The sequence below is a fragment of the Tauraco erythrolophus genome, chromosome 25 (genome assembly GCF_009769465.1).
Source record: "Tauraco erythrolophus isolate bTauEry1 chromosome 25, bTauEry1.pri, whole genome shotgun sequence".
NCBI lineage: Eukaryota > Metazoa > Chordata > Aves > Musophagiformes > Musophagidae > Tauraco > Tauraco erythrolophus.
The window spans coordinates 6602219-6625336 of record NC_141489.1 but is presented as its reverse complement, the minus strand read 5'-3'; the positions used below and the strand labels follow the sequence as shown (position 1 = coordinate 6625336).

The 23118-nt window shown below is 51.9% G+C and overlaps 1 pseudogene; it reads left to right on the top strand.

Annotated features, from left to right (window-relative positions):
• Nucleotides 1-23118, top strand: part of LOC104377361 (axonemal central pair apparatus protein HYDIN-like) — a 177465-nt pseudogene that overhangs the window by 121552 nt on the left and 32795 nt on the right.

Genomic DNA, 23118 nt, shown 5'->3' with positions numbered 1-23118 from the left:
TCACGGCGTGAAAGGTCCTTAAGGTGAAAAGTACTATTGCCTTATTGAATGTAACTGTTGGAGTCATAGAAACAGCAGTTTTCATCTGCTGAGATTGTTTCTTTCCCTGCAGGATTATTTCCACCAGCTCACCTGCATCACAGAAAGAGAGAAGTTTATTGTGCCCATCCGAGCCATAGGTGCGCGAGCTATCCTGGACTTCCCTGACCAGCTGAACTTCTCCGTCTGCCCAGTGAAGCACAGCACCCAGAAGACTCTGCTGGTTTCGCAACGTTGGTGATCGGGAGGCTCGATACCGCATCAGCACGGAGAGGTAAAGGAGCTCAACGTCTTGCTTGTGCAAAGCGTTGCTGCGTGATGCGTAGCTGGTAACCGTACCAAAAAGGGACCAGAGCATCTGAGCTGCTGCGTTGCTGCCGTAGCTGGAAACGGGCAGGACATGTGGGTTTTGCAGTTGCTTGCGGTGTTTTAAAGCATGATGCAAACCTTTGGTATGACACTGCCAGCTGCAGCAAAGTTTTGTGCTGCAATGGTGCGTCTCCAGCGCGGGCATTTAGCAGGCTGATTCTGTTAGAGGGAGCGGCAGAATGCAGGAAGGCAGCGTGACTGCCCTTGGGCTGTGCGAGGTACCGCACGGCAGGGTGGCAGCTCCAGGAGCTCAGGCCATGCAGACCACATACAGTGTTAGGAAACGGTCAGCTATGAGCTGGTGGAGACAGACATCCGAGAATTTATCAGCAAGCCGCGTCGATATTAGCAAGTGCAGTCAGAATCGTAGATCAAAGCGATTGGTGTTGAGGCCCTGACAGTAACACTGTGTGCTCCAGGAACTTTCTTTTCAGTAGCATTGATCTGGTCCCTAGAACCAGATATTCTGAAGTAGAATGGGCTCCTGAGATGGGCAGGCAGTGGCTTCAGAAGGGCACTGCAGCCCCAGACCAGAATGCTGACGAGGGCACAGGCAAAAGGTGCAGCAAATACCTGGTGCACAGGTTGGAGGCCTTTTTCCTTCTAGAGCTTTCTCTCCCAGATTTTCTGGACAGTGCTAGAATGTTAGTAGCCAGCTTGCAACCACGTCATCGTAAGTACCTTCTGCAATGGTTACACACCACAGTCAGCTAAATCCACCCGTTCTCTGGGGGCCACAAACACGTGGTATTCCGGTGGTCCCCTGATCAAACTGGCCTGACATGAGTTGTGTTGTGGACAGGCTGTACTGTTCCTTCTGGTCTCAGAAGGCAGTCACCAGTTTTCCAGTTTGCTGCACTGGAGAGGGTAATGCCTTGTTGACACCACATCTGCAAGGCAACCGGTTCAGTTGGCTGGTAATTAGTTGAGAGTTGCTTGTTCCCAGAGGTCTCGGTGTAGGAGCTTTCTATACCATAGGATACGGTATAGGTCATTCTATACCATATAGGTCAGTCTGTACCATCGGATCTTCTGAGGGCTGGATGTCTGCGGACGGGAGATCAGTAGCTCTGTTTCTAATCCTGTGTTGTGTTTTTCTTGTCCTGGCTGTGGTTTGTTTGCTCCTTTCTTGCACAAGTGAGCTGAATTGAGCTATACTGCAAAAGGAATGTAGTCCCCAAATCTCCCACCATAGTCCTGATCTCTCTCTTTGTGTTGCAGCCCTTTCTCTGTCGACGTCTCCATTGGCACCCTTGGGATTGGTGATGCCACGCAAGTGACAGTGGAGTTTCACCCGCTGAAGACCGGGGATCATTCCGGGTCCCTGGTGGTTCACCATGACACAGGTAAGTGCTGGGTGCTGTGTGGTGCGCACTGTGTCCTTCAAAACAGAGCCCTTTCTAAGCAGAGTAGCATTAAGTTTGCTTTGTAAACTACTCCTAAAATGTTTCCGTTCAAAAACCTGCACGTTTCAGTGCTTAGAGATGAGCAGATAAGAGGCAAAGGCTGCTGAGTCCTTCTGCGTGTCCTGTGTCGCTGTGCTGGTCCATCCCTGGGGGACCCTGGTGTCAGCACGGTGTTTTCCACCCAGCACCCACCCTGTGACAGTCATCTACTGTCATCCCCCATTGTCCCAGCCAGCTTACTGCCCTCTCCAGCTGCACCTCTCCTATCCCAGCTTCACCTCAAATAAGAGTGAAAAATAGCTGGTGATTAGGGGATTGTTGAAGTTAACCCTACAAAGAGGAAAGAGACTTTGGAAACCTGTTTTGCTGGGAGTTGCTGAGTGGAAGAAGGAAAAATGCTGACTCTCCATCACAGTGTGCGTATGTATGTGTGAAGTTTTATTCCCAGGCAGTGTTTGAAGTGTAACATGGGGAACGTGTGTCTCCATTAGATGCTTTCCAGTGCTCGTGGTCTCTTACGCACCTCTGTCCCGTATACGGCTTCTCCATCGTCTTGCCGTGGACCCTTTTCCTGTGTTGCCCTCTACCCATCTGCATCTGGCACTTCCCAACATCAGGACTCGAGCAGCCAGTGCTTGAGGGCTCTTGGGATTTGGCAGGAGGTGCTCACTGCTTCCCGAGACAGGTGTAAAATTTATAGTATGGTACGAGAAGCCAAGATGGAGCCACAGAAATACCGTCAGCTTCGTAAGTCACTCCAAGAGTACGTGGGGGAACTCAAGAGAAGCGTGCGACATGTTAAAAGGCTTCTGTCGGCCTTGGTTCAGCAGAGGTGTCTTGTGATGCTGAAGGACACACTTTCTCAGCTGCATGAATGCGTTCAGCATGTGTTTTCTCTTGCCTGAAAGAGGTTTGTTTTGTCCCAGTTCCTGAACGTTGGTCCTGGGAAGCACGATGTCCTAATCTAGGTGATCCTCTGGTGCTTTAGCCCAGCAGCGAACACTTTAGCTGGCTCGAGTTTGTAGAAGTTACAAAACGCTGCTCTAGCTTCCACTCTTTGCAGCTGTGAGTTACCACGACTTTGTTCAATGTTTGTCAGTTAATGGCATATTCACAGAGCATGGTTTCTGCTCGCTCTGAGAAGCTCATGGGTTTGGATAACTCTTGGAAGAACTACTGACATTTCAGATGGAGAAGCACAAAAAGTGCCTCGTTTCTGTGCGTATAGAGCATCTGTAGGAGCAAATGGAGAGGGAGAGATTGTCCTCTGGGGTAAATCAGTTGCAGCACTAGAGGTGAGGGCTGTTGTGTTTGTACTTTGTGCATGAAAAGACGGAGTGAATAATCAGGGCCAGGATCCCATGGCTTGCTTGGAAAACCTGAGTCTTGTTCTCACTGGACTGAAACACCTGGTTGCTCCGTGGTTAATTGTTGTGAAAGTGCTTTGCATGGACAGCCCATGGGGATCAAGCCATCTTCTGGCTCTGAGAGGGGACCTCCCAAGAACGTGGGCAGCTGCCTGGGAGATGATCCCAGGATTCTTTCCTGCCTGTCAGTGCATTGCTGCAGTTGGTGTTAACAAACCACAGATTGGGAAGGAGAGCAAGGGGAATAAGTAAGGGATTATCTCTCTGGCTTTGAAGCATACAATAACTAAAGGACTGCTGAGATTAACCACTAAAGTGAAACCGAAACATTTAATCAGTCTTAAAAGCTGCTTGTTGGCAGGTGTAGTGCAGAGCACCGACAATATTACCCGGCCTGGCACGGCAACCTGGCTCATTTGTCCTGCAGCAGGTCAGGTTCCCTGTGACTGGCATGCGGAAGCAGCTGGGTTGCTCTTTCAGAGCCACTGGCGCACTGTTTTGTTACGAAACAGAAGTGCTAAGAGCAAAAAAAAGCGGTTTAGGATGTTGGCAGACGTTTCCCTTGCTTCCCTGTGTGTCTGTATTGACTTGCTCCCAGTGGCTGTAGTTCTCAGTGAATCGTGCTGCTGTTGGTGTGACGTGCACAGGATCACGTGGACGTTGCATTGGTTTAATCTTTGCTGAAGTTGGGTGAAATCTGTCCCCTAGCATTGCTTAAGCAGACATGAAACTCGTTGTGCATAAGTCATAATTTTCCCTTTGCCTATTAATTGATTGATTGAAATTGTGCATCCTTTAGACTGTCCTGGAAAAATCCCAGCCCATCCTGAAATGAAGGTGACTCGGGTGTTCTGGGCTGCCCATCCCTATTCGTCACCTTAACATCAGATGATGGTATCAGAAGGGATTTCTGAAGTCTGCATGCCAAGCACAGATATTGATTTGGAGAGGGTTCTGCACTCGGGAATCTCACCGTCAATAGTGTCACCTGGGGATAAATGTTACAAACACACCCAGAAATAAGGTGCTGAAGGTGTGTCCAGGTGTCCTCATGCCATACACATGCAGCTATCAGGGTGGTGATGAAGTCCTGATCTGTGGAACTGTTGATACTGCTATGAGCCGTAACACTTCTTCTGTTCTGTGGTTTGCCCTGTTCCTTGTATCTCATCAGCAGATGAGCAAAGACTCTCCTGTGCTTTGTTCCAGGGGAAGCTATCCACACGAGCCTTTTTGGAACAGCTGTAGATGTGAACATCAGGCTGGACAGCAGCTCCTTGACAATTGAGAACACTTACCTGACGCTGCCAAACTACCGGTCTGTGGTCATCCACAATCAGAGTGACATCATCGCCCACTTCCAGTGGAAGGCTTTGGCTACTCAGAAAGAGGAGGATCAGCAGAAGCTGAGGTTGGTTTGAAACACATCATTTCACTGAGATGCACTGCTCTAACGTGTGGCCTCCAAGGGGTGTTGGTGCTTTTGAAGTGGTTTAGAAGGAGTAAACCATCCATGGTGTCGGGGGGTGTGTCCATGGGCCTCAGGGACCTCAACGCTTGAGTGATGATCTGGCCCGTTTTGGGACCCCGTGGCTTGGGGTCAGCCCCGTGCGGAGCCGCTGCTGCTGCTGGTCCCTGTGTGCGCTGCTGCCCCTGCGCTGACACGACAGTCCTCTGCAAACGTGGTGCTTATTAAATTGTCCACTTGTTTGTCTCTCCCCGTCACTGCAGGGCGGTGTCGCGAGCTGCGGAGGCAGGAAGAGGATGAGACGGATCGCTCCTTGGACCACCGTTCTGCGAGATCGCTCTTCCCTTCTCTCCCGCACCTTCCAGCACCGGAGAGCAAAGGTGCGAGGAGACGCCATGCTGTTCTCCAATGACGTTTTCCAGCATGAGCCCGGTGGTAAGCGATAGCTGAGAGCCTCCCTTCCTCCTCCTCCTCCTCCTCCTCCTCCTCCTCCTCCTCTCCTCCTCCTCCTCCTCCTCCTCCTCCTCTTCCTCCTCCCTGAATGAGATCCCCGCATCAGTTGGCTCGATGCCCGAGAGAGGAAACGCCAGGTTCGGAGTGAGGCTGGGAGAGCTCGTTGCAAAAAGCCTTTCTGAGCTTGGGCTCCTGAGCGGCCGTGAGAAGCTGCCACCAGCTGAGCTGGGCTGCACGGGCTGCAAACTGGGGTGTTGAAGTGTCCTTGCCGTGTTCAGAGGGATCGATCGCTACACGTAGGGGCACGCCTTGCACATCGTGTGTGGGGAGTAACAAAGGATGTCGGAGCACTGGAGGGGACGTATCGACCTGAAGAATGAAATGGTCGTCTGTGGAAAGGAGGCCAAATTCAGCCCCGGTTTAAACACAGAATTACCACTTCCTTCATACAACCTCGACTAAGTCTGAAGTTCTCTTCCAGTGTCATCTGGTAGCCTGAACACAGGCTGACCGGTTTAAACAGACTTGAGTTGTATTGCACATAGGTACAGAACGTTTTTTTGCTTTTGCAAACCCCCATGTCCTCAGTCCGCCAGAGCCCTGGTACTGAGTATTTGCATGGTCTGAGACGAAGAACGCCTGCTGTCTGGAGCAGTGCAAAATCCCTTCTCCTCTTGGAGCAACCCTAGAATAATCCCAACCTCTTCTTTCTTGTAAATCAGGTGAAACTAATTTATTGTTTTTCCACGGAAGGGGGTCACGTTCTCTTCTTGGTTACCCCTATAGCCGATATAGGGCTGAGAGCCACCGAGGTCAGCACAGCTGCAGTGTCACAGCACTGTAGCTGACAGCAGCACGCTGTGACCCAGAGATTGTGTCAGAGCAGCAGGAATATTGCAGAGAGCGAGAGCTGAGTATTAGGAGCATCCTGTGTGTGTCGGAGCTGGTTTTGGAGCGTGTCCCAGGGCTCCTGCTTCCTTACAGCCACACTGTGTCTCTACAACTGGCTTAACCTGCTCTTGAGCTCCTGAACTCACTACAGTGAGGTCCAGAAGCGTGGTTGCCTGCAGTGCTGAGTCCTGGTGCTCCACGTAGCGATGTGCGGACATAAAGTGTAGCCTGGCCTCAAGTCTTGAGTGGAAACTTTTCCTAAAGCGCTCCGTAAATGTTACACAGTTTGCTCTAGGGCTGATGTAAGTGAGCCATTACACGAGTCTCTCGCCTTTGGTCTTGTCCAGCATTATCAATCCTTTGATTTCCATTAAATCCATTATTTATGGAACGATCAGTTTCACCTTCAGAGCTTTGCTCACGTCTGTCTTCCCTGCCCTGGCATGTGGATGTCTTACATCCAATGATAGTAAATGTTTTCCGTGCTTTATCAGCCCTTTGCAGGGTTTTGGGCAGAAGCTTTGAGGTAAGTGGAACCGTTAGCAGCTGGGCGATGAGCACTGCTGAGCTGTTAGCCAAGCCAGGGAGATCCACCATCCAAGTGGTCTTTTTTCTCAGTGGCTCGGCTTAGGTGAGCTCCAGGTGTCCGTAGCAGAGCTTATGATGTTTGGAGCACCTCGAACACTTTTATTCCTGCGGAATCCAAGATAACTCTGGATGCTCACTCCGTGCAGCATCCCTGTGGGACCCAAAGGGCTCTGCTACCTGGCACGCTGACTGGGGGCTGCAGGCTGATGTCCCCAGTTTGCTTCTTCAAGCAAGCATGTTGTCATATAATAAGGCTTCATCTTCAGCCAGGTGCTTGCTGGGTAGAAACAGAAAGATCTGGGAAATGTGTTTGCTCCAGGTTTGGAGAGGAATCCAAGTGACTTGATGCGTTCGTACTTCCCTTTTCTGTATGGTGATGGCTTGTTGGTGTTCGAAACCGTTTTCTCCGCCTGTTCTTCCCTCTGTTGCCTCCGAGCAGACTGTGCATTAGGGAATTATTTGCGGCTGCAGCCCAATAACTCGCCGTGTCGCAGCTCTTTAGTTTTTGTGGGGACTGTCCTTTGAGCTGGGTGCCCCGGCTCGCCGGAGTCCGTTACGTACTGACGTACGTGCACAGGTGACGGGCACAAGAGGTAGCACCTTCATAACCAAGAACGGAAAAATCCGTTTGGTTTGCCAGATCTCTTCTGACCTGAGTAAAGGCGCTCCTGTAGCCATAGCGATGCGGAGAGGAATGGTTTGCAGGAGAGAGGTGTCTTTATCCGGCTTCATTTACTGGAGCGTGAGCTGGTTGGTGCTTCGTTATAGCCGTGATTTAACGGAACGCCTCTACCAGGTGCCAGTAACGGTGGGGGACTTGGGGTTTTCTGCAGCCACTTCAAAACTCGTATAAATTTTGTTGGTAAGTGTTACTTGCTCCTTGCTCTTCGTTGATGCTCTAAATACAGGCTACAGGGCTGTGGTTGAAAACAAAAGGAGTGTAACGTTTGAAGATAAATGCTTTGCTGTCCTGCTCCTGTTTTAGGAGGGAGACGTCTGGCCACATTCTTCGACTGAAATTAAGGTGATCTTCAAACCCCGAGAAGCCAGAGTCTATCAGCAGACGGTCTACTGCGGGACGTCTCAGGTACAGCTCCTTCCTCCTGCTCCTGTTGCCAGGGGAGGCGAGGCACAGAGAGAACCAGTGCGCCCGGTTCTCGTGTCGTTGCTGGGAAGGGGCAGTGGTCTGCGGGGCGGTGCTGGCACTTGCCCGCTGTCCCTGTGGTTTCCGGGTGGTCTCCTGTCCAAGGCCAGCCCTCGGGATGCCTGGCTCCATGCTTGGATCACTGATCCCAGAACAACAAGGCAGCGAAGGGATAAGTTTTCACGCTGGGGTTTTGCCAACATTTGCTCTGCTGTGAGGTTTGTGTTCAGGCCAAGGGGCGACACGGCACAACAGCTCGAGTAGACAAGCACTAAGCCCCTGTAGACCATTTGCCTCCAAGATGAGTCTTATTACATGGATTCATCATGGGACTCCTGCGGCAGCGGGAGCTGAGTACAGCTGCGCTCCCAGATCCTGGCTCGCCTCCCGCCACCCCGGCACTGCCGGACCTTGGGTGGCTGAGCTCTGCTGAGCGCGGGGCGTCTGCGGAGGGACCACCTCTGCCCACACGTGCTGCTCTCCCTGCTGGGAACTATCACCCCAGGGCTCCGAGTCTGTGGTGCATACGGGTAGCGCTGCACAGGGCTTGCTCTTCTCAGCAGGGTGAGCCTCCTTCCTGGAAATTGGGGTCCGAGCAGGCTGCGAGCCAAGCTTTGTGCTCATCCTGCCTTAGGAAGTGCTGTCGAGTCTTTTTCCGGGAGCAGTTTTCATTGACCCCCCCGAGTTAGACCATCTCTGCCCTCCCAGAGGCGATGGCTTTGCTGTGCTGGCGCGGGGCAGGGAGCGCCTGCAGCCAGCTGCGTGGGTCAGGTACCGCGTCCCTCCTCTGCGTCTGCGCGGTGCTGCTTACGGTGCTTTTCAAGAGCAGATCACTGTCGGCCTTCCATCCAGGGAATGTACTAGCATTGAGACAGCCTGGAAAAATGGAGGGCGATAGAGAATTCTTGTACTGAGAATGGAAATCTCTCCCCAGGCCGTGAGACCAGGCTGCCCCTGCACATCAAAGCAGAAGGCTTGGGGCCCCGGCTCCGCTTCAGCTTCGAGCAGCTGGACATCGGGAAGGTTTTTGCTGGAGCAGCCCACAGCTACGAGGTGAGCAGAAGGGGTTCGCGAGGGTGGGGCTGGATCCCGACGGCCCCCGGGGCAGCAGGGAGCCTCGTGGGCCTGCGGGATTTCTGGCAGCTCGGGCAGTTGCGAGCAGGGCGTGTTTGGCACAACAGTCAAATGCGGGGGGGTTCACAAAGTCTGGGTGCTTTTGATGGGGTCTGAAAGGTGTCTGTGTTGCTCATGGAGCCCTAAACCTGCTTTGTGGCAATGTCCTTTAGAGAGAGCTGGGAGGCTTCATGCAGAAAAACCCGCTTGATGCACGAAAGCAGCACTGGGGCAAAAGCTAAATATGAAGAGGCTTTTGTGACGGCCTTGGACGTGATGCACCTGTGTGCTCCGACTGTCAAAAAGCAGCTGGAACAGATTTCCTGCATTTGGACTCAAGTCCATTGCAAACAGCTGCCAGTTAAGCCTCCAGCCTCCTGGCTCAGAGCTGTCCCTTGTGAAGAAATGGGGAGTCTCCTACCGACCGTCTCGTGCCGGTCAGACTCGGTGCATCTCTGGCTCTAGAAAGAGCAAAACATTTCTGGAAATGAAGCAAAGGAACTTTCTACATATTTGCTTCCCCCCAACAGTGTCAAGTCATCTGCAAAAATATAAGATAGAGCAACTGAAAGAGGTAGAAAATGAGGCCGTACATCATGCCAGACGCTTTCAAAAGCTTGACTGTGCCAGGGAAGGACACATGAAGGTGTTTTCTTACCAAAATGTTGTGCTCTGGGTGCACTTTGATGCTGATGTTTTATTGATTCTCTCTGTGTCAATTTATTATTTTTGTGACTTGAGAGAACGTGAAGAAGAAGATGATACTGGTAGCGCCGTACTGAGCAGCGAGGCTGGAGGTGAAGCTCAGCTCAGCGCAGGGTCCCTAAGTGGCAATTTGTAACGCAGGTGTGAAACGTGAGAGGAGAGAGTAGTGGGCAGGTGACCATTGCAGAGTTTGAATATGTGAATATTTTCAACAGCAGCTGCAAAATTAAAAAATAAGGGACGTCTCGCTGCTTCTGGCTCAATTTTTCTGCCAGGTTTTGCAAGGACAAAAATTAGGGCAAAGAAATCCAAAGCAGATAGATAATTCCATGGAAATGTCGGGATTTCACCCCGCAGCACTCAGCCACTTCACAGCTTTGCTTTGGGCAGGTTTGGTGACGGGCAGGGTACTGGCACTCAGGGGCAGATGTGGGCATTGCTCGAGCGACGCAAAAAGAGCTGAATCTCAGCAAACGCTGTGGGGCTGTGTCACTTGTTCGAGGCAGTAAATAAATTCTAAATTTGGTTCTAAATTTGTGGTTATTCTAATAATGGTAAAATCTTAGGTGGTGGCTGTGAATATTTAGGAAAGAGAAGTTCTTTGGAATAGGTGGGGGCTGCTGTGCACCTCATGCTCATCCTTTCCTGACGTTTCTGTTTAGCAAAGACTAAAACTCGCAGGTGGAAGAAAGAAAATCAAGAAACCTAAATTAGATACTGTGGCAGAGTTGGGGAGTGCTTCTAAAGCTGCCTGTGGTGCTGGCCTGAGGTGTCATCTTCTGCATGCACTCAACTTGTTGGCTGCAGCGGAAGCTGAAGGTGGTCTGCCCTTGGTAGGATCGGACTCGTCTGGAGCAGCAGCAGTTGTGTGATGGATCACTAGTGATGCTGCAACGGCCCTTGGTCGCTCTTAGGGACAGGTCTGAGTCAGCTGGGTGATGCTGAGCACATCTTCTGTGCTGCAGGTCCAAGTGGACTGCTCCATGTCGCTGGAATAACCCCAGAGTGACTCTGTTTCCGTGAAGTTTTGCATTAAAAAAAAAAAAAAGGCAGAACTCGTCCTGCTGTGTTTTCTTTGACCGTTGCCAAGCAGCAGCACACAACATCTTCTTGCCTTTTCCAGATGTTAATTGTTGAATTAGAAAATACATCAGCCTTCTGTAAGGAAGGAAGATTCCTTATGTATTTTCCTTTTGTTTTCTTGCTGCCACAGGCGATCCTGTTTAACAAAGGAGCCATCAATGCTGTCTTCAACTTGGTCCCTCCAACTACAGCTCTGGGCTCCTGCTTCACCTTTCAGCCCAAGCAGGGCATGATTTTGCCAGATGGGCTTCAAGTCGTCCACATCTCCTTCAGTTCCACCATCCTGGGGAAGTTCACCGAAGAATTCAGGTTCAGTGTGAATGGATCCCCTGAGCCTGTGACCTTGACCATCAGGTGAGGAGGGTTATAGGGGCTTGGTGGGGCCATCCATCCCCATCTCTGTGTAATCATCTCCCACCAACCTCATTTTATGGTGAGGCAGAATTACAAAGGTGTTGTCTCAGGTCGTAGTGTGGGGTTGCTGGGATCAGAGCTGAGACTGAGCCAAGGCTTTTTAACCTTGACCCCAGTGTGAACCCTGCAATTGCAGCAGCAAACGAAGTGTAATTAGCTGGAAGTGACGGTTCCTCCTGTGCTCTCAATACCCAGTTTAAATCTGAAAGCCTTGGCTTCTTCTGGGAAACAGCTTTGCCTTCGTGGTTGAGCTGGGTGGCTCTGTGACTTTCCAGGACGCTGTTTGCACAGAATTTGGCAGCAGCAGGTTCCTTCTGTGGCCCTTTGACACCCCTGTGTGAAGACTCCAGGGCTTTAAGTGACGATGCTGGAGAAAAGTTTGCCTGGAGGCTGCACAGGAAAGGTGTGGAGATGCCTGCTGTGCAGTCTGGGTACCCAGGAGCTGGAGTGACTCCTTCCTGCAGGTAGCTCAGACCCCTTGGGCCACAGCAGACCGTGTGATGGTGTCAGCTTTGGGCAGTAGATGGTCTGGGATGTCCCACCTGAGCACCAGCAAGGCCAACTGGGCTTTGGAGGTGGCTGAAGGATGGGCCAGCCTTGGGTGATTCTGCAGCCAGAAGCAGTGTTTTTAAAATGCCACGTTAATAATCCGTACAAAACGGGTAGCAGCAGCCTTGGCATCGTCTCTCGTGCAAACGCGTTGGGACAAGCTGTCCTCCTGCCTCTCGTGCCGTGAGTGCTACGGTAGCTCCTTTCTGCAGCCAGCAAAGTGCCGATGCAGGAGACAGGGAGCTCTGCAGCAAGGACTGTCACAGGGCTTGGGCACCATCCCACGGGCTGGTGTCATTGCAGGGGATAATCCTCCCCGAGCGAAGGGGAGAAGGGGGAAAAAAGAAGAAGCTGATGGGAGAAGAGGCGAAGCTCACTGCAGGAGCACGCAGCGGGTGAACTTGTCCCAGGTAGTCTTAGCCATGGGCCGGTGGGATAATGTCGTGTAGGCAGAGAGCTGCTGCTGGGTGCCTTGGGGCTTTGAGGCTGGCTGTGCCTCCTCAGCCCAGTTACAGATCAGGGCAGTAAAGAAATGGAGGGAATCTGCAGTCGATTTTACCAGTAAAACAAGGGAAATGGAGAAAAAAGAAGCACAAGGTTCTTGCTTCGCAAGAAGAGAGCGGCGAGTAGGTCTGTTGGCTTCAGTGGACACACAATTCTGGTGGCTTTGTGTTTGGGGGAAAGCGCTGATGGTTTTGGAGATGGAGAGGGAACGTTTCACAGTCAAATAATTTGTTCTCCTCTGTCCCTCCCTCCAAATTGGTCACGGGATGTTGTTGCATAAGCAGCTTTCTCCTTGCCTGAGTCCTTTCCCCACTCGCCTGGCAAGGCTCATCTTGGCACTTTCCCAGTGTCATCCCCAGTCGTGGTTGGTTTGGAGGTGGTTTTCCATCATCTCCTGGCCAGTGCTGTGTAGGAGAGCGTGTCTGCTCCCTTGGCTCCGTCCAAAGCTGTTAGGGCTTGGGAGGTTAGGACTGGTTGTGTGAGGTCCTTGAAGAGGGAACTTCAGCAGCGGCAGGGATTTGCTGCCTGACTTATTCTCAGGAACTGGTTAAGCTCCAAGAATCAAGAATTAACATTGGATGGAAAGTCCTGAAACTCAGTTTTTCTGAGGGCTTTTTGACTATGCAGTCAGGAGATGCCCAAACAGTAGGTGGTTATTCTTTACTTGGAAACCAACCTTACAAGGTCCTGAATCCTTGTTTCTGTGGTGTTTAGAAAGGGATGCTGGAAAGGGGACACCACGGATGAACGCAGGTCCCTTCTCCGGGGTGCTGGGGTCATGTGCAGTGGCAGTCCTGGGAATAAAACTAGAAGGCACCATCCACTGTGATCCTTGATTTTTAACTAAAGAGGCAGAGCTGGCGTTGATTAGCATCAACCACGAAATAAACTAATGGATGTTGTGCAGCTCCAAGGGCTGATTTCAGTGGATGTTGGTGAGGTTTGGAGCCTAACTGCTGAGTTTAAGGATGGGTGAGAAGGTTCAGGACACCCATGTTGGGTTTAAGATGTGAATTGCTCTTGGATGTGTCAGCTGGTTCACTGGTGACAAGCTGGTACTTTCCTCCAAAATTCAGCTGTCCACTATGTAGAACTATTGCTGCTCTTGTTGGGGTCAACGGGTGTCTGGGCGCTCCCCTGGCTTCACGCCTCAAAATCCTGCATGTCTAATGGTTGTGTGACTCAAGAGCTGCTGAGGAAAAGATGTTCGTATGCTCCATGGAAACACCAGTTCCAGCTAGTAGCCAAGCAGGGAACCTGCAGCTGAAAGGCTATTACAATGTGTCCACCTCCGTGCGGACAGCTCTGTGTCCGTCCCACTACAGATGGGGAAACTGAGGCACAGGGCCATCGTTTGTTCAAGGTCCTCCATCGGGCCAGCAGCAGCTTGGGGACATACTCTGCCTGTCACGGTGTCCTCAGCCACACCAGCAGCTGTGAGCTGCCGACCACTTTGCTGTGGCAGCCTCCTGTCCACGCAGACGCCGTGCTGAGCACAAGGGTGATGGGTTGATGTGAAACCCACCGTGGTTCCGAGACTGGCTTTTATCCACCTGCGCGGGAATGAAGGCCGAAAGCTTTGCACTCCTCTGCCCAAGCCAATGCCTCCTCTGCCTGTCTTTGTCCTCGCAGGGGCTGCGTCGTTGGACCGAGCTTTCATTTCAACGTACCTGCCCTCCACTTTGGTGACGTCTCCTTTGGTGAGTACCCTGGGACTGCAAGGCTGGGCGGGACCACAAGGCGAGAGGTCTGCGCGTTACCAAAACGGAGCGCTTCAGCAGCAGAGCGTCTGTCACCCGTGTTCCTCCTTGGTGCCCTTCGGGGTGCCAGAACCAGGGCTGCTGGCTGCGTAGGCAGCGTTGTGCCATCGGGAGGTCAAATGGGAACGAAGGAGTAGGAAGTCGGTGTTTGATGGTGTCCCTCACAGTCTGTTCAGCCCCAGCCTCCTGATCCTTGGCAGCAGAGTGACTGTGAAAGTCCGTGTCCCAGGAGGGCCCGGGGCATGGGACTGCAGGAGAAGGGAGTTTAAGCCACACACTGGCTGTAGCTACTCAAGGTAAATGTTCCTGTTGCAAGGCAAGGGTGCTACTTACCCAGCTGACCTTCAGTGTGAGATGATAATTAGTGCTGTGAGGGCACCTCGTTATCACAGACGAGATGTGATACACCCAGGCAGCAGCTCTGCATGGGGCACCAATGTCCTCAGAGACCTGGGCTCCTGCTCCCTCCCTGCGCTGCTGACAGCCTGTGGCCGAGTATCCAGAGCGTCTCCATCGAGACGCAGATTCTGGTTCTCCAGCTCAGTCTCACAAAAGGCTTTTTACTGAGATGATCTCAAGTCGAAATGTGAAATCAGCTGTGGATGGATTGAAGGGCTGTTATCATTCTGCGCCCAGGATGCCTCTGTGTTTTCACGCTCTTCTTCGTGGACTTAAGAAAGCTCATTACCTTTGCTGAGCTGCTTCCTCCCCTCCCTCCATCACCGCTCTGCTGCCTCTTTGTTTCCTTTTGAATAACCAAACCAAGGAGAAACACACGGGCAGAAACGTGGTTACGTCATAGGAGATTCATCCGACTGCGTCTGGTTTCATTATGAAGAGCTTTTCAGCTGGAGGCAGCTGTTGTGCTTTGGCTTTTTAGCTGTGCTGCTGCCCGGTGGCTGCGTCTGGCGACTTGGGTCTCGGTTGGGATGGTGAAGTCAGTGATTGTCCTTTGGGGCAGCTCCTGCCTCCTGCTGGAGTAATTGCTGGAGGTGGGCGATGGTTCCTCTTGCTGGGTATGGAGAAACTGTCTGCTGTGCCTGCAGTTGGTTTTCCTCCCCATATCTACTCAAATAACGCTTGGTAAGCAGGCCATGGGACATGTCTCCTTCTCATAGAGCTGGCCAGCCGAGCTAGATGTCCACTCCAGAGCGGGTTGTGGGCTGATGTCCCATCTCTGCAGAACGTCCCTGCCGGGTGTGGTTGCATCACTGTTTTTCCATTATGGAAAGCAAGTATTAAAGCTAAAGCGACGTAAACCTTTGCAGCAGTAGTCAAAGCTGGTGTGCGGTGTGGGTGCGATGTCCCCGTTTGTTAGGTGAGGTGAGACACAGGCTTGCCTCCTGTGAAGTGGGCTGCAGATTGTCGCGAGCTCAGTCTGGTTGCCCCAGAACAGGAGATGCCTTAAGGATCCTGCCTAGAGGAACTGCATTAGAGTCCTTTGCGTCATGGCGCAGCTCCCAACTCCATCCACCCTTTCTTTTGCTGTAGCTTCTCCTCAATGACAATACACTGCTTCTAGATATTGGAAACAGTGGGAGCGTTCACGGAGTTAACAGAATTTTCTGGATTGAATTTTCAGAATAAATGGTCTGTCTGGATGCACTCTCATAAGTGAGAAATAATTGGTGCTGGTTTGGGGGCAGGTGGGAGCGCTCCTCAGAAAAAATTCTGGTGTCCAGCATCACGAAGAGTGGGCATCGCCGAGGAAGCAACTTCAGTGATCAGCATCAAAGGGAACTGAAGCGGCGACTAATTCCTGGCTTAGCTGTAAACTAAGGCTGAAGGAGCTCAACTCCAAGCACGGTTTTATCATTACAGGATACTCACACCAGGAATCGTGGGACAAGTGATGCATCAATTCCTGTCTGTGTCATTTCCCTAGGCTTTCCTTGCACCTTGTCGTGCCGCCTCACCAACACCTCCCTGGTGCCCATGACATTCAACCTGCGCGTTCCTGGGGACGGCTCGGGAGCGCCCAGCGTGACCAGTTCTGTTTGGATGTTGGACCGCACTCGCCCGCGCAGGAGAATGGAAAGTGAAAGTCTCGTCAGGCCAACTGAATTTACCGTGAAGCCATGCAGAGGGACCATCGGCTCCCAGGGATTCCTGGATATCCAGGTATGGGAAGAGGCCGGCCATAGGTGCTTCAGCAGCTGGAGCTGAAGCTTCATGGAGGTGTAAGAGGCCTTTAGTGCTGGTAGCACAACACCAGTAACATGTAGGTACTAGTGCTGGACCTTTGGCTTGGTCCCTCTGGGACATTTCTGCAGCACTGTTTTGTTTCCAGAACTGTAGGCTGAAGGTCTTGTACCGTATAGTCAAGTGCAGAAGCCGTTCATGTGGTTTTGAGCGTTGCTCAGAGTGATTTCTTTGCTTTAAAGCGGGCAGAGGAAGGCTGAGGACAGAAGGTGGCTGTTAAAAAGAGAGATGTCGTTGTATAAAGCAGTTTGCTTTTCTTCCCAGTCCCATTTCTCATCTCCCGTTGAGCAGAAGGAGCTGTATTCACTGTGCTGATCTCCAATGGGGACTGAAAACAACCCAACTCTGGTAGCTGTGAACTGCACAGCACCTGCTGGGTCACATTTTGCCCTCAGCTTCCCATTGTAAAGCTGGACTCGTTCCATTGAAGTCAACAGATTTCCTCTGGATTTATGCTCTTGTAGTCGAGATTAAAAATGAGTCTCTTCATTTTAATACAGCGGTGAGTAGAGCATTAGTGTGATTGTGCTTTAATTTAGCTTACGTGTGCCCCGATGACTGCACGGTGTATTTAACACAGCGGAGATTGTCAGAAGACTTTTGTTACTCCTGTGTGCTCTGTACACGGACCAGCAGAAGAATTAGGGCGAAATACTCCCTTTCCTTACTGTGGAACAAGAACCAGAGGACAGCACACACGGACGATGGCTTTTGGGAGTGACGAAGTATTCGATGCTCTTCTCCTCCGCCAGGTCACCCTGTGTTCCAACACCCCGAAGCGGTACGACCTGGCGCTGGTGGTGGACGTGGACGGCGTTGGTGAGGAGGTGTCGTCGCTGCGCCTCACTGCCAGGTACCAGCGCTGCCTCGAGCGTGGTTTGCTGGCTCCATCTGCACGTGAGAAGCGTTGTGTAACGAGCTGTTTGTGCCCAGCTGGAGATGAGCAGAGCAACGGGGAAAGGGCGATCACCCACTGCCTGAGGCACGCGGTGGCTTGTGCCCTCCGTTGCTGGGACAAGTGGCTGAGTTTTCAGGCAGGGCAACAGCAGTATGGGAGAGGAGGGAGTCATTTTTACTGAGGCACTGGAGCCTTGTGTTCCCTGAGCCTTGGTGAGCACTGGGCCTTGGTGGGAAGGCTCCTCCAGAGCTCACGCCTTGCTGGGGCCATTGGGAGGGTCCTCCTGGGGCAAAGATGCCCATCAGACAGCTCTGGGACAGGGCACGGTGCTGTGTCCAGGCACTTGGTAGTGTCTGCAATGCTTTACAAGAAGTTGTTGAATAACAACAACTCAGGGTCTCAGGGTCTGCCCCTGCTTTACAAGAAGTTGTTGAATAAATGTGAACGACCAGATGCTAAAGGCGATTTATCGCTGTAGGGATATTAAATATCTGTTTGACAGTGACAAATGGGTTGTGCTCCATTCACACTCTTTAGGGATTGAACAAATTCTGCGTTCTCTTGGTATCTCTAATTCCCTTTTGGTCATCTCTCTCTTTCCAGATGCATCGTTCCTCAGCTGCGAGTGCTCAACCCGGTTCTGACGTTCGGACAGTGCTGTCTGAAATTCCCTTACCGGCAGATGCTGACCCTCGTGAACGACAGCAGTGTGCCAGGCTGCTACAGGCTTCTTCCTCAGGTTTGCTGTCACGTCTGCCTCCTGCTTCAAATGCTATCAAGGGCGTTGTTAGGAAAACTAATAATAAGGAAAGGTATTCAGGTAGGTTCCTGAGTTTATATTCCTACCTGAATATGAACTTTAGGAAGCAGTTCAATAGGAGCCTACCTGAATGTAAACTTTAGGAAACAGTACACGCTCTTTAGGAAGCAGTACAAGCTCTTTAGGAAGCAGTTTATGTTCTAGTTTTTGGGTTACTTTCATGCAGGAGAGCTTGGAGGGTTGCAAAAAGCTGCTGCAGGGAGGCTGGCAGCACAGGGGTGGATGCAGCTTTTGAACCCCCTGAGGATGCCAAACCCACACTTGTGTCTGGTTTTGTGCCTTTCTGCTGTCTCCTAGGGATTTTTTAAAAATGTGTGGATTGGCATCGTGGTAGATGTCAAGGAGGTGAAAGTTTCCTCAAAGGCCACTCTGAAGTTGTGTTTGATTCTGTCTCTTACAGGAACAGAAGGAGGGTGCTGCCGTGTGGTACTCCAGCTCTGTGCAGTGTGGGATCATCCAGCCTCACAGCTCGGTGGAGGTCCCGTTGACACTGGAAGCCCAGGCGATGGGAGAGCAGGACACTGTTGCTCGTGTCGTGGGGTTTGGGAACGAAGGATCCCCACTGGTGAGTCCGTGGGGCTGTGGCCCTTCATGCGACTCATCTCGGTGGGATATAGAGTGTACAAGCAAGGTCACTAATCCCAGGGATTCTTCCTGGGAAAACAAGAACTTGTCATCTATGGCTGGTGTGCACAAGGAAGGAAGGGATTCATGTCACAAGCGACAGCTAATGCCTGGAGAAGAGGAAGGACGGTGTCGTCTTCGGTATAACCTGAGAGTCTGACACGGCATTTAGTTACGGATACGTGAGATGGGATAACCAGCCCAGCCTGAAACCCGGCACAAGCTCTGGGTCTCGCGCTCTGCTGTGTCATTAGATGAACAGCAGCTGCTGCTTCGTTAGGAGTTTTGTTCAGGAGCACGCAGGGACCTCCCTGACTCCTGCTGCAGCAAACGCTGGGTAAGAAACCGTGCTGCGGTCGTGTTTTAGGCAAAGCTGGATTGAAGATTTTTCTGAAAGTCAGACTCATCGTGTTTGAGAAATATCCATCGAATCTCTTTGCCAAAAGCCAGCTGGTGAGGCACAGCCCTTCCCTCCAGCACCTTCTTCCCAGGAGCTTTGGGCTGTGGCTCTCCATACCTCCCTTCTCCTGGAGAGATAAAAGCTCCATCATCACACACAGCTTCAGCTCCTTGTTTGTGAGGTACCAGCCTCGGTACATCATTTTTTGGCTCATACTTGCACGCGGCAGTGCCCTGTCAAGGGCCGAGCGTTTCTGGATGCTGCTGCTTCTGGCCGAGTTGGACCAGTGACTCTGACAGCCGTCAGTGCCAGTTCCTCGAGTCAGACATCACGGAAGGTGGGACATCACGGAGGCTGGTTTCTTCTGTTGTGAAATCGTGCTCCGTGCCCCCCAGTGAATCGTACAGCAGCTTGTCGGAGTTGGGGGGTTTATGCATTCGGATCCTGTGTCAGAGTTGGGGTGTTTGGGATGGATGAAATCCAGCCAGAGAGGATAAATTCTCCTTGTTTTTAGTGGTGTGAGAAGGTGGTTTAGCGAAGGGGTCCACATTCCTCATTCAGTTGCCTGCGCCAGTTCTGCAAGAGCAAAAGTTTGCATCTCGGAGTGTCCAAAGAAAAAAAAATACTGCTTGAGCGATGTCATTAATAATTAATGTCTGTTATTCATGGAATACCAGGAATACACATGAGCACAAATCAGACACAACTAAGGTGCGTGATCTCTGCTCTGAAGAGCCTCTCTTGCTTTTGACTCGTGCTGGTGCTGGCAGCTGTCGTTTTGGGAATGTGAAAGTGCCTCTCCAAGCGTGGCTGTGCCGCAGCAGACGTCAGGGAGGGGGTTTGGGGCCAAACCGAGCAGTAAAAGGGGTGGGAGCCGGCAGAGGGTAGAGGAAGGAGAGCGAACGTGGAGGGGCTGTGGATGCAAGTGTGGGAAACTGGGAGCTCGTGGCTTTCGGATGGGATCGCTCCCGATGCCACACTTGCTCCCCGCCCTCTGTTTCAGTCTCACAACAGTGAAAACTTCAAGCAGCTGTAATGATCCCTCGGTCTGGGAGTACCCTTAGAGCTGTCTGATCTTTTCGAACTTTCCCTGTTCTTTTTGATCTTTCCTACATGCTTTCTGGAGCAGAAAATCCATTTAGTGAGCGCTGGAGGAGGACCGGTTGTCTACGTGCATCCGAGTAAGATCGATTTCGGCAGTATCCAAGTTCTGCAAGATGCTTGCCGAACTCTCTACCTCTCCAATCAGTCTGTCATCCCTGCATCCTTCTGCACAGAGATGGTAAGTATCTGCACAGCTATTTTCCAACAAAAATGACTGGTCCCAACCTGTGACTTGATTTCTCTACACAGCGTTTCCGTATCGCTGTCTGAGAGAGAAAGCAAGATATTCCATCGCGGTGCGGCGAGCGGAGCCTGGCTCCGAGTGCAGTTTCAGCTGGGGCACCCCGCAGTGAAACAGGGAGTTTGTGTAGATGTTTGAGCAGAAATCAGTGTGGATCATTTTCACAAGTTCTGTCTTTATTTTGTGGAAGGTGTTCAGCTGTGAGGGCCACCCTTTTGGAGGTCGAGGAGATCAGGAGAACCCTGTGGCTCTTTGCTCCTGGAATGACATGGGTTCCCCTACGATCTCCCTGGTCTGTCTGCGATTGCTTTGTGTCAGACTCCTGTTAGCGATAGAGATTGGGGTGTGAGGTCCGTGTCCTCAAACTGCTCATGATGGGCTCCTACACCTACCGGGGGTCAAACCAGCTGGGTTGTTGCACAGAAATACACTTGCAAGGGTCATGTACCTATGGAGTCTGTGGATTCCATAGCATTGCAGAGCATCTCTGGCAAGTAGCTGCAGAAAAAGGCTGTTTAATTCGTGGAGGCTGCATGGTGTGACAAGGTGCAGAGCAGGAGCAGAGCTTGGCTGCTGAGATGGTGCAGCTGAGAAGGGCTCACGTAGTGAATCTGGGTGGGATGTGCTCCCCACTGGAGGGGCGACTGGGGCAGGAAAAGATGGTTTGGAGGAGGTTTGTGCTTCTGTGTGCTGGGTGGGTTGAACTTCTGGGGCTGGTTAACCCAGGCTGAGTGTCCCTCCTGCTCTTTTCAAACTGTTTCACTGCAGTTTCTGTGCCCAGGAGGATAAACGGAACATCAAAGTGGGGCATTCCCAGGGCAGCTTTCTTTGACTCCCCAATGAAAACCTGCTTTCTGTCTCTGCAGAGAGCAAACCATCTGGGACGGGTGATACTGGTGTGTAAATGGTTTTTGCACAGTGTAGGTACTGCTGTCCTGGTGGAATGCCTTCCCTCCCTCCCCTGGGCAGCTTGCAGTGTACCCAGCGGGGCTTGCAGGGGTACATCTGCTTCTCATGCCCTAATTTATGGGATTGGGCAATAAATCCTGTCCTGCTTCACTGCAACCTCCGCAAATATTGTGGCTACTCAATAAGTAGAACAACAATATGAGGTGGTTCAGGGATGGTTGCTTTTCCTACAGTGAAGATGGACTCTGCTGCTCCATAGGCTCTGCCTCTTGATTTCATAAAACATCCCCTTGATGGTGCTCTGGGACAGAAGCAAAACCCAAGTGGTCCCTGTGCTTTTGCGGAGGAGATGCTGGTGCTGAGGTGCCAAGGAAGCTGGTGGGTGGTGGGAGCATCTGGCCGGCCTCCAGCTCTGATCCCACCTCTTGCTGGGACTCGGGGTGCGCTCGGGCTGTTTTCTGCCACGGGCAGTTTGTGAGGATGAAGAGTAGCTTTGAAATGAAGAAGGCAGGGTGCCCCACCTCGGGGCTGCTGACACACCTGGGACAGGGCTCTGTGCACAGCGGGTGTCGGATGGGCTTTTCTTTCCCCTTCGTGTGCAGCCTCCGCGAGGAGCGATGGGTCAGCCTGACGGTGTGAATGCCCTCTGGCTGGAGCTGGGGCTCAGGCTGTAATGTGTGTTTAGTGTTGAGTTGTGCTGCCTCTTTCACTCGTGCGAGCCCAGAATGACCAGATGACCTGAATTAACTGGCTCCAAGTAGCTTCCAGAGAACTGAGTGTGGTGGCATCCTCAGTTAGGCCGCCATCCATCCATCCATCCATCCATCCATCCATCCATCTATCCATCTGTCTCTGGGATGCACGCTGGTGTCCGTTACAATCAAATTTTGGCAGCCCTTATTCTCAATGGACGTCTGTCCTGGGAGAAGCTATTGATCTCAGCGTTGAACTTGATTTGGGTGATTGATCCCAACCCTTGCCTGGCACTCAGGGGCTCCGATGTCGGATAGTGCTCCTGTGGGGAAGAAAACAGCCATCAGCTTTGTCTATCCAATGCATCGAGCTGTTGCATCATTTTTCAGAGCGTGCAGGATAAGCAAGTAGCAGGGATGTTGCCAGAAGTTAGATCTTGGTCTCCAAAGTGATGGAGTTGTTTTTAGCGTGGCTCCAAGAGATTTCTTGTCTCTGGGACACAGCCTGGATGGGTGCAGGCAGATGCCGACCTGGAAACCTGAGTGAATCTGGCCGGCAGAGCCGTTTGGTCCTGGCAGGTCTCCTGTTCAGTGCTGCCCCGTGCTGCCCCTTGGACCCACACCCAACGCTCCCTGAAGGAAGGAGGACACAACGCAAATCGTGCTCCTCCGGATCGGGCTGTTGGCCCAGCAGGGCACGGTGGGTCTGCGCTGGGTCGCCCTGGGAAATGTGAAGCCTGGCTCCATCGAGGCAGCCTGTCATTATTCCTGGGTTATGGTTTCTTGGGTACAATTTCCTGCCCGGCTGGTTGCCGAGCTTTGATAAAGGAGCTCTGTCAGATAGCAGGCTCGCAGATTCACCTCTGGAGCAGAGCTATCAGGTCTCCTTTTCAAGTGAGCTACCCTGTGTCAGCACGGATCAGAGGAGAAGTTGGACGTTAATGTCAATGAAAACCTAACCCCCACCGGCTCGGTTCGGGCATGTTGTGGCTGGGTGGCCCTTGGCTGATGGCAGCCCAGTGGGTGCCTCTGAGATTGGTGATCAGCTACACACAGGGTGTTGTAGAAGAGAAGAGAGTTGGTGGGATTCCATGTGGTGAGCGAGGTCGGTCTTCTCTTGTCTACCTGCCTGGGGTTGTGTGCATCTCTGGCCTTGGAGGAGAAAATGCATGTGGTGCTGAGTTTTTGATGGTTTCGGGAGGTTCAGCGACTGTAGTCTCTCTGGGTAGGCAGGTGGAGCTCTGCCAACAAGTTGTGCTTTGTTATCTTCTGGTCTAGCTGGACACCCTGAGTTCAGCCTGGCTTTCGAGCCCTGCTGCTCTGCAACCAAGGAGTGTCAGGGGTGCAGCAAACAAAACGGTAACTAGCCAGACCC